Source organism: Dipodomys spectabilis, unplaced genomic scaffold (assembly GCF_019054845.1).
Source record: "Dipodomys spectabilis isolate Male_0828 unplaced genomic scaffold, ASM1905484v1 ptg000032l, whole genome shotgun sequence".
Taxonomy (NCBI): Eukaryota; Metazoa; Chordata; class Mammalia; order Rodentia; family Heteromyidae; genus Dipodomys; species Dipodomys spectabilis.
In genome coordinates this window covers 13,714,305-13,723,582 of record NW_024870709.1, presented here as the reverse complement: position 1 = coordinate 13,723,582, position 9,278 = coordinate 13,714,305, and the positions used below count along the sequence as shown (strand labels likewise).

Below are 9,278 nucleotides of genomic sequence, written 5' to 3'. Positions count from 1 at the left end.
TTGTAGCTCACTTTCATCAGTGTCCAGTGAGCTTCATTGCTTCATTTTTTTCACACTTTTTGCCTTGAATTTTGTACCCTCCCTCCCACCCTCCTGAAGATGTACAATTGAACACACCATACAAAAAGTAAAGAAGACAGAATCATCAAAAGCTTAAAAAAAGAAAGAGAGAAGAAAGAAAGAAAAGAAAGAAACAAAGAAACAAAACAAGCAAACAAGCAAGCAAGCAGGAAGGAAAGAAAGACAGAAAAAAGAGGTTTTTGGTTTCCATATCTTGGAGTGAATTTCATCATGTATATTATTTTATATAAATCTAAAGAGGTACTTAAGCATTGAACCTCTATGTTTCTCAGCTAAGAATCTCCTCTTTGGGTTTTATTGGGTATATCTAGAATGCTGTATAATTTGTCATATTCAGGAACATTTTAGCTCTAACTTCTGCATATTAGTGAGGCATATGTCATTAGTCTCTCTGAGCTTGGCTTACTTCTCCTAACATGATTGGGTCTAGTTTCATCTATTTTCCTGAAAGTGACACTATTTTATTCTTTCTAATGGCCATGTAAAATTTTGCTGTGTATAGCATATTTTTTGGATCCACTAATCTACTGTTGGGGCATCTGGGCTGTTTGCATATCTTCACTATTGTAAATAGTGAGACACTGAACATGGATGTCTAGGTGTGTTTATCATATCATGGATCATGATGTTCAGGGTAGGTGCCCAGTAGTAGTATGGATGGGTAATAAGGAAGAGCTATAATTTTATTTTAATGTTTTTATATTTAAAGCATTGAGAAATCATACATTTAGAAAGAATATTTCTTTATTTCAGGTTTAAAGGTACCAGTAGAGGCATAATTTCTTTTTTTAATGCAATTATACAACCATTACCTATTAAATTGTCATCTAAAGCTAGTGATATATAATGTTTGGTGAGAGTAAGTCTCATAGTTCTCCAACTGAATTGCCTTTTATATTGCAAAGATAATTTAATGAAATCTTGTATATAATTAGGATGTAATATACCGTAACAATAGGAAAAATATTTTAAAAAGAAAAGAAAATAGAAAAAAGATGTCTTTTGTATACCACAACTAATATATTTAATACATTGTAATCTCAGTATTTTGTGCCAGAAAATGGGAAGGGAAGCTGTGTAGATAATTATCTTGTATATTTCCTTTCCTCCGAGGAAAGCTAGCTCTAAACATAGCCAAGAGGACTTTTTGTTTGGTATTGTTTTTTTAGAAATATGTGGGAAGACACATTAAGTCCAAGTTAAATATCACTGATTATATCCAAGGATATCCAACATTTTGCCTAAATCATTCTTGTTTACGTCTAATATTATTCTACTAGACTTTGAAAAAATATAGTATTTCTATTGACAATTATATCTTCATAAAATAATTCCAGTTTTTGACCTGCCCTCAAATCAAGATGCTTCTCACTTCTACATTGTTGTACATTTAAATGATGGTTCATTTCCAATTCTTAACTAATGTTCATTTTTTCCATCTTTTCTTTCTATCTATCTAACTTCTATAACCAAAGTCAAAGAGGTCTTCATCACAAAGTTTTGTTCTTTACTTTTGTAGAACTTCTTATGTTAATCTAGCTTGTTTTTTATTTTTGTTTTAAATATTCCCACAGTATTGCTCTGGCTGAGGTGAAGATGGTTTGTGTTATTAAAGTCAATAGACACAATAATTCTCATCTTATTTGATACATTTTTGGACAATAAAAAGATTTCAATAGAAAAAAATACTTCTAAGATTCAAACACACTTTTTTTAACTGAACAAAGTGAACCAAAAATTGTAGCTGATGTACAATGGGCCATACAGTCAGCCCTGAGATTTTCTCCAATGAGAGCTGTTCTCACTAAATCTTTTATTTAGGAGAAGTATATCAGTGAAGTCTTCCTTCCTCAGACTCAACCTTCTTGGTCCTTCAGTTGACATTTTTATGCTATTTGTTACTTTTGACATTGTCCTACTGTGAACATATTTCTTGTTTTACTATTCTTCTCTTGATATTTTCCCTGTGTCTCTGGCTATTTTTCACAAGTCACTTCTTGAGCTACTAAATATATCTTGAAATTCTGAGATTTTGACCTAGATTAGGTCTATCTGCTATTCTACTTTTTCTCTAGCCAACATCAGTCTCGTTCATTAATTTAGCAGTTACTTATTATTCTCTATCCGTATTTATAGTACTATGTGGTATCCTGAGGTTGAAACCGCTTCTGTCTAACTATAAACCTAATCCATCTATTAGATCTTTTGTAAGAAATTGAAATACAGTATTTCTAAATAAAATTTATGATCTAATTCTCATTAATTCCTGTAGTGCTTTGATATAAGTAAAATTATATACTCAGCAGATAAGTACAGTAGCTAAAATCTAGGAAATCATCTTCAACTTTGTACTGTCCATATAGCTAAAAAATGATATTCTAGATATGTTTTATCTTCTTATGCTCACACATTTTATTGTTCATCATAACAAATATTAGCTCACTATTTAATAGTAAGAAATGAATCCTCCTCTTCTTTTACTCCCAAGAATTCAGGTTATATAGCTTGTCTTTAGTAAATCCTTTCTGATTGAAATGTTTAGATAGTTTTCTCAACATGTACCTAAGGTTTTATGGCATGTTACTTAGACATTTGAGAATATACTCAAAATAGTTTAAAAAATCAATAGAAAAACAGATACTTCCAATAGGAGATGAATAGATAAAATAACAACAAGGCTAAGCTCTTTCAGAGCTGAGGTCCAGAGCTCTAGCATCCTGGGAAATTACTTTTGGGTTTGTTTACAAAAGAGCTTATGTTATTGAGGATGCTGTCAAGATTTAGTTTTCTTCATTTTTATTTCATTTTATTTCTTCTACAAGGCCTGTTGATAAGACATGCATTTGACCTCAAGATAACTGAAAGGGAAGGAAACAAAAAGTACACAAACCAAAATGAAAATAAATTTTTAAATCTGGAGAAACTTGTTAGCATCTCTCTCTCATTGAAGAACAAACTTTGACATGACTTTGAATGACTTTTAAAACCCACTCAAATTTTTTGTGCATAGCTAAAATTAAAAATCAAATAAAATAAAGACATAAAGCAAATGTGTGTTTTTACCAAGTTGGCCTTTTGGTAGATTTTGTTCTCCTTTAACATCTATTCATTATTATTATTTGTATTACTCATGTTTAGGTTTAGGTTTAGGGAAATTTAAGGAATCTAGTATCTGCACTGCTCACTTGCTCACTGCATCTGCTTCCACGCTGTAGAGCAACATTGCTCAGCCTGACTATGGAGTCTCTCTGCCATCTGTCTTGCGGCTTTTCCTGTGCTGTTTTCATTCCCTGTTTGTCATGTTCAATCCATATTCCTGAATCCATTGACTCCCATATCCTATTCACTTATCACTGCTTGACTACAGTCAGAGGTCATGATCCTCCTACTACCAAGAAAGACATGCTCCAAAAATGGAAGTCCTTCTCATCATTCCTGAGAAAGACATTTTCTACTCAACTGCTGAACACCTCAGGTCTTGGCTGATTTTGTTTCTCTCCTCTAAATACAGAGTATTTAGGTTCTCTTGAAAAAGCAAAGCAAAATGAACACCAAGATAGGGACACAAGTGCTTTTTCCTTCTTTCTTTCTTTCTTGGTATTGTTTCTAATGTGTTTATAATATACCATGTGATTTTTTTGTTTCTTTGTATGTTCCTCCCACGGTATTACCCCTGTTTTCACTGTATTTGATGTTGGTGCCCTGCATCTTGTATGCACACTTCTCTAGTTTGGGGAGGGGAAGGGAAACAACAGAATGCTTAAAAAGGGATACAGGTTAACCCATTGTAACAATGAGATGTACAAGACACTATGTTGAAAAACGAACTTTACAATTTAGGCAGAAGGAGGGGAGAGTATAGTTGTGGAGGTGGGGAGGGAAGGGATGGTAGGGGAAAAACAAAGGAGGAGGTAACAATGCTTGATAGGAAATGTATTCATTACTTTGCTCACGTAACTGTTACCCATCTGTACAATATTATTACAATAAAAAACGTATTAGAAAAAAAGACAGAAAAAGTGAGGTAAAAGAGAGAAAAGAAGAACGGAAAATTTAAGGTGAATATTGCAGTTCCCTGAATTCCTAATAAGTTCTTTTGTTCAAATGTTCCCCTCTTCAATAAATTTGATAAATATTTAGATCTTCATAGTAGGCTTGCTCCTTTCTTGCTTTTTACTTGTATCTGACCTTTCCAGTTGCTTGATTCTATGACAAGTCAACACTTCATTTAGCTTTTAGCTTATAATTCATTCACAGTCTTCCTGTGCCTATACACTTCTTGTCTAAATGTCCTTATTTTCATTTCCTATGAAATATCTCACATTGCCTTAGAAGAGTCTCAGTATGTGTATATACAATATAAATTCAATTTTTCTATTTACATCAATTGAATTAAAACTCAGGGAACTTTCTTCGCATACAGTTCTTAATTTAAAATTGATTGCTTCAAAATGAACAAGATTATAATTGATTTTACAAAATAAGGAAAGTCTTGTATTCACTAAGAAAGTAAAATTAATTAGACAATTTAAAATTTGATTTTAAGCCAACTATGTGTTATTTTTCTTTGCTTGTTTTCTATTTTAGCTGTAGTCATGAGTTAAGAATTATTGCAACTATAGTTTTTTGGCACTGAATTCTTTTTTTACCTTATCCATCATTTTAAAAAAAACACTTACTCTAACCTTTATCTTGGCTCACTTCCCAGAATTCTGTGTCCTCTCTAAACTGCTGCAGTAATTACTTATGTTTGTATTTGATGGTTCTCCTTGCCAACCCTATTACTTATCGTCAGTTCTGAAGTACTGTGGTATAAAATACATGTATCATTTTCCCCAAAGTCACTGCCAGTATTGGATCCCTTTGGTCCAAATAGTGTATCTGCTAATACTGGTGACATTGGAAGCTACCATTTCCAGCTGTTGAGATCCTGTTTGAATAACTTTGTTCGGATTCTTTTGTTGGATCAGGGTGGTGACAAGAGATTTTGTTATAAATTTAGTGCTAACTCCTGCTCTTTAGGCGAGAGGAAGTCACAGCACCAACTATCAGGGGCACAGATGTAGAAACAGGATTTCTTTCTCTCTGGTCCACATGGAACAATTGTTCCCCCTTTGGTCCCAACTCAGTGTAACATCTTACAAGAGGTTTTCAGATCTAATCTATCACTGGTCTTTCTAACTCTTATATGGATATATGGTTTATAAACCCCCAAAAATCTAAGAAATGGATGCAGAAAATAGTAATTAATTTTTGTAAAAAAAAAAACAAAACCTCTTAAACTCTAAAAGAAATGAATTCAGAAAACAACACAAATATTTTTCAGTTTGTTTTCAGAAAAAACATTTTAGTTCCCTCTTCTTCGTACCATAAGCAACGTAGAAAAAATGATGAATTTGACTTTTTTATTCTTGTTTAATTTTCTTGTGGTGAGAATAGTTACCATGACATTTTTTTAAGCTATGAGGTGAGGTTTAGGGGAAAAGTAGTCAAATAAATGGAGAAAGGAGTGGTGGAAAATGAAGTTGTAATGTTCAATGTATATAAGTGGAAAAGACCACAAGTAACTTGAGGGGATGATAAGGGTTGGGACAAATAGGGGAGAATGATGGAAAACTGACATCAATTAGGGTGTCATAACATGTCAAATGATACATTGGATTGAAACTCTTATACTACTTAAACATCATAAAAATGTATATGCAAAGTTACATAAGAAAAAAATAAAACAATATACAAAGAAGTATATATCATTTAATATTCTAGATTAATCTTCACTAACTAGATATTGTGGTTCGCCAGAAAATCCATACATCCAAGTGCAATTCTAGGTATGATGAGATAAATATGTGTAGGTTACTTCTCTATGTAAAACATGGGTTACAAATAATATATTCTGTAATGTTTAAATAATAAAATACCATATTTATTAAAACAATATTTAGACTATATTGCATATTACATTATCTTGTAATTATGCTTTCCTAATCAAATATCATTATTATAGAAAGTTAGAGCCTATATTTATTTGAATATAGCAATTATGTTGGCAACTTTGTTACATTTTAAAGGCCTAAACTGACTTCTTGTAATATAGCACAGACATATAAATGTCTAACAGATATTATGTATTACTTTCTGACTCATTTATACTTTATTTTAAATTTTCATTAATAGAAAATGTCTTTCTCACATAAAGTTCTGCCATTAATACACAAATCATGGATTTGAGATGACAGGGAAGTGTCATATACCTACATTTGCATACAGATATATACATATACTCATGCATATGCATGATGTGTGCTTATATATGCATGTCTATGTGTCATATAGATATGCTCTATTATAGATTGTATTTTTCTTCACATCTTGCATACGCATTGGAAAATGCTTGCTCAAACAGTACGTTTAACAAATTTATTAAATCAGAAATTCAAAAAGAAGCCATGAAAAAAATCATAGAGGTAATATATGATAGAGATCTTAAAACTCTTAGCATATGGGACTAATTTGTTCCACAATTACATTTATGATGTCTATTTACATTACTTCCCACACCTTTATTTTACATTTGATTAGGTGCCAATATTTTTAAGAACTGAACATAATTTCAGGGGGCAAAAGTAAATATTACTCTGGAAACTAATAACTGCAAGAAATTCATAGACCTCAAACCACAGTGATTTCTTTTCTTTTAATAAGTGTCTTTTTAATTGTGAAAATACTATACAGAGGGTTTACAATTACATGAGCAAAGTAAAGAGTACATTTCTTATCAAGCATTGTTGCCTCCTCCTTTGTTTTTCCCCTACCATTCCAGCCCTCCCATCTCCATGATTACACTCCTCTTGCCAAAGTTGTAAAGTTTGTTTTTTGACAAAGCATCTTGTACATCTCATTGTTGCAATGGGTCCACCTGTATCCTTATTTAAACAATTTGTTTTTTCCCTTTCCCTCCCCAAATTATACCAACATCAAATACAATGAAAACAGGAGTTATACAGTGGGGGAGGGACATACAAAGCAACAAATCAATCACCTTATACATATGTTAGAAACAATAGCAAGAAAGGAAAAATCACTCTGTCCTTATCTTGGGGTTCATTTAGCCTAGCATCATCTTATCTGACCTTTTCTGCTTGTCTCAGATATATACTAGTATCCAATTCTTTAGTGGAAATTCTGGAAACCCAGCAGGCCTCCAAGGCCCAGTCATCTGATCAGTATCCTTGGACAGAGCATCCTGTCACCTGGTTGAAACCTGAAGCTCCAGCTTCAAGCCTGCACAATGAACTTGATTTACCTTCCCATTCTTACTACAGAGAACACTCAGATTGATTTCAGTGGTATCATCTAAATCTCAAAATCTTTGAGATCTGTGGCTTAGAATTGCAATGAAGAAAAAGGTAATTAAAAATCTGAAGACGTGGTTTGATAAAAAGAAAGAAAGAAAGAAAGAAAGAAAGAAAGAAAGAAAGAAAGAAAGAAAGAAAGAAAGAAAGAAAGAAAGAAAGAGAAAGAAAGAAAGAAAGAAAGAAAGAGAAAGAAAGAAAGAAGAGAAGGAAGGAAGGAAGAAAGAAAGAAAGAAAAGAACTAGGAAAATGTGAGCTGGGCATGTTTGTACATTATAATCCCAGCACTCTGGAGGATGAGGCAGGTAAATGGACATTTTGAATCCAATCTAGGGATGGCTGTGAGATTCTGCCTCGAGAAAAAATCCACACTTGTTTGTTAAAATTATAATGTAAAATTCAAATTATAAAAAATATAAATAATGAGTTTTGTTGTAGTAAAGCAAAATTAATTTCATTTTTATTTGTCAAGGGATGTTTGGATAGGGCTGGTATAAAAACTCCAATGACTAAGCAAACATGATAACATACTAATTAAACATGTTTATTTTTTTAAGTCAGTGCATGATCTGTGTATAAAACAAAATGAAGCAAAGCTATAAAGCACAAATGTAAAAAGCACTTAAACATTCAAACTTACTTCCCACTTCCAGAAATAAGGTCTTAGTCTGCTTACACTTTTATTACAAATACTGTCAACCATATTCTTCTTTCATTCTCTTGTGGTGGAGGGAGTATGCCTGTCACTTTCTATTAGAAGGCACCAATCCAATCCATCATAGACACTGCTCTCTACAATTCATCAAATGTAATTATCTCCCAAAGACACATGATTGAAGCCCATAGTTAAAGAACAGACTGTAATGTGAATTGGGAGGGTTATAAACATTTGGTTTAAGATTTTGATATATTTATTTTTTAAGGAAAATAATGACATTCCTTAAAAGTTCAGAATGATAATGAGTCATTGCTCTGAAAGATGAAATATTATATTTCTCCCATTTTTATTTTTCTTCTTGATAACTGTTGACATTATTTTTCATATCCCCCACTTACTGTTGCATGTATATGATATAATTGTTAATGCTATTCATATAGTCCTACTCTTAAAGAAAAAAGTTTTTTCTACTCTTAGATTTTTCTAACTAACAAATGTTAGGTATTTACAGAATAGTACAACCATAAAGTCAATAAAATTCATTTAGAAAATTAAATTAAATATAATCTAATTTCTTTACTCCAAAATTCTCAGTCATTTAGTCTTAATACAATACTTAATCATGCATAGTAATCACCAGCAATAGTTTTTTTTTTTTACAATTTTTACAAAGAAATATTGAACTATATCTTGACCATTACATTGCATTATATATAAAAATTTCAGGAAAGTGCATATTTAAATGGAAAAAATATATAAACAAAACTTCCCTTTAAAGTACATAAATATTTCCAAGCACACCACAAAACAACTAATCATAACTTTTAGAATGTTTGATCATCAAAACACTTCCCTAAGAGAATAGAAAAATGATATATATAATAGTACATCAGGTATTATAGATATCTGATACAGTCTGAGGATTACAGACCATACAGGGTTTTCATGATGTTTTCCAGAAGCAGAAAGGAGAGAGAAATCAAGGAAAAGCTGGTATTTATACATTAGTGAATATGAATAGCTGAATATATAATTTATAATATTATGTATCTAGTTTGGTGAGTCTTACAAACAGTGGTGAGAAACGTCAATTATCCAAGCAGACATTAAAATACTATAGATCTAAAATTCAAAAATATTTAAACTAAACAGTCTAGAAATACATGCAAGTAGTAAAATTTTAA

The 9,278-nt window shown here is 31.7% G+C and overlaps 1 non-coding gene across 1 annotated transcript; it reads right to left on the bottom strand.

Moving 5' to 3' along the window:
- Positions 1-1,830: 1,830 nt before the first annotated feature.
- LOC122105718 lies at positions 1,831-1,959 on the bottom strand. The gene has a single exon (XR_006147076.1).
- Positions 1,960-9,278: the final 7,319 nt, after the last annotated feature.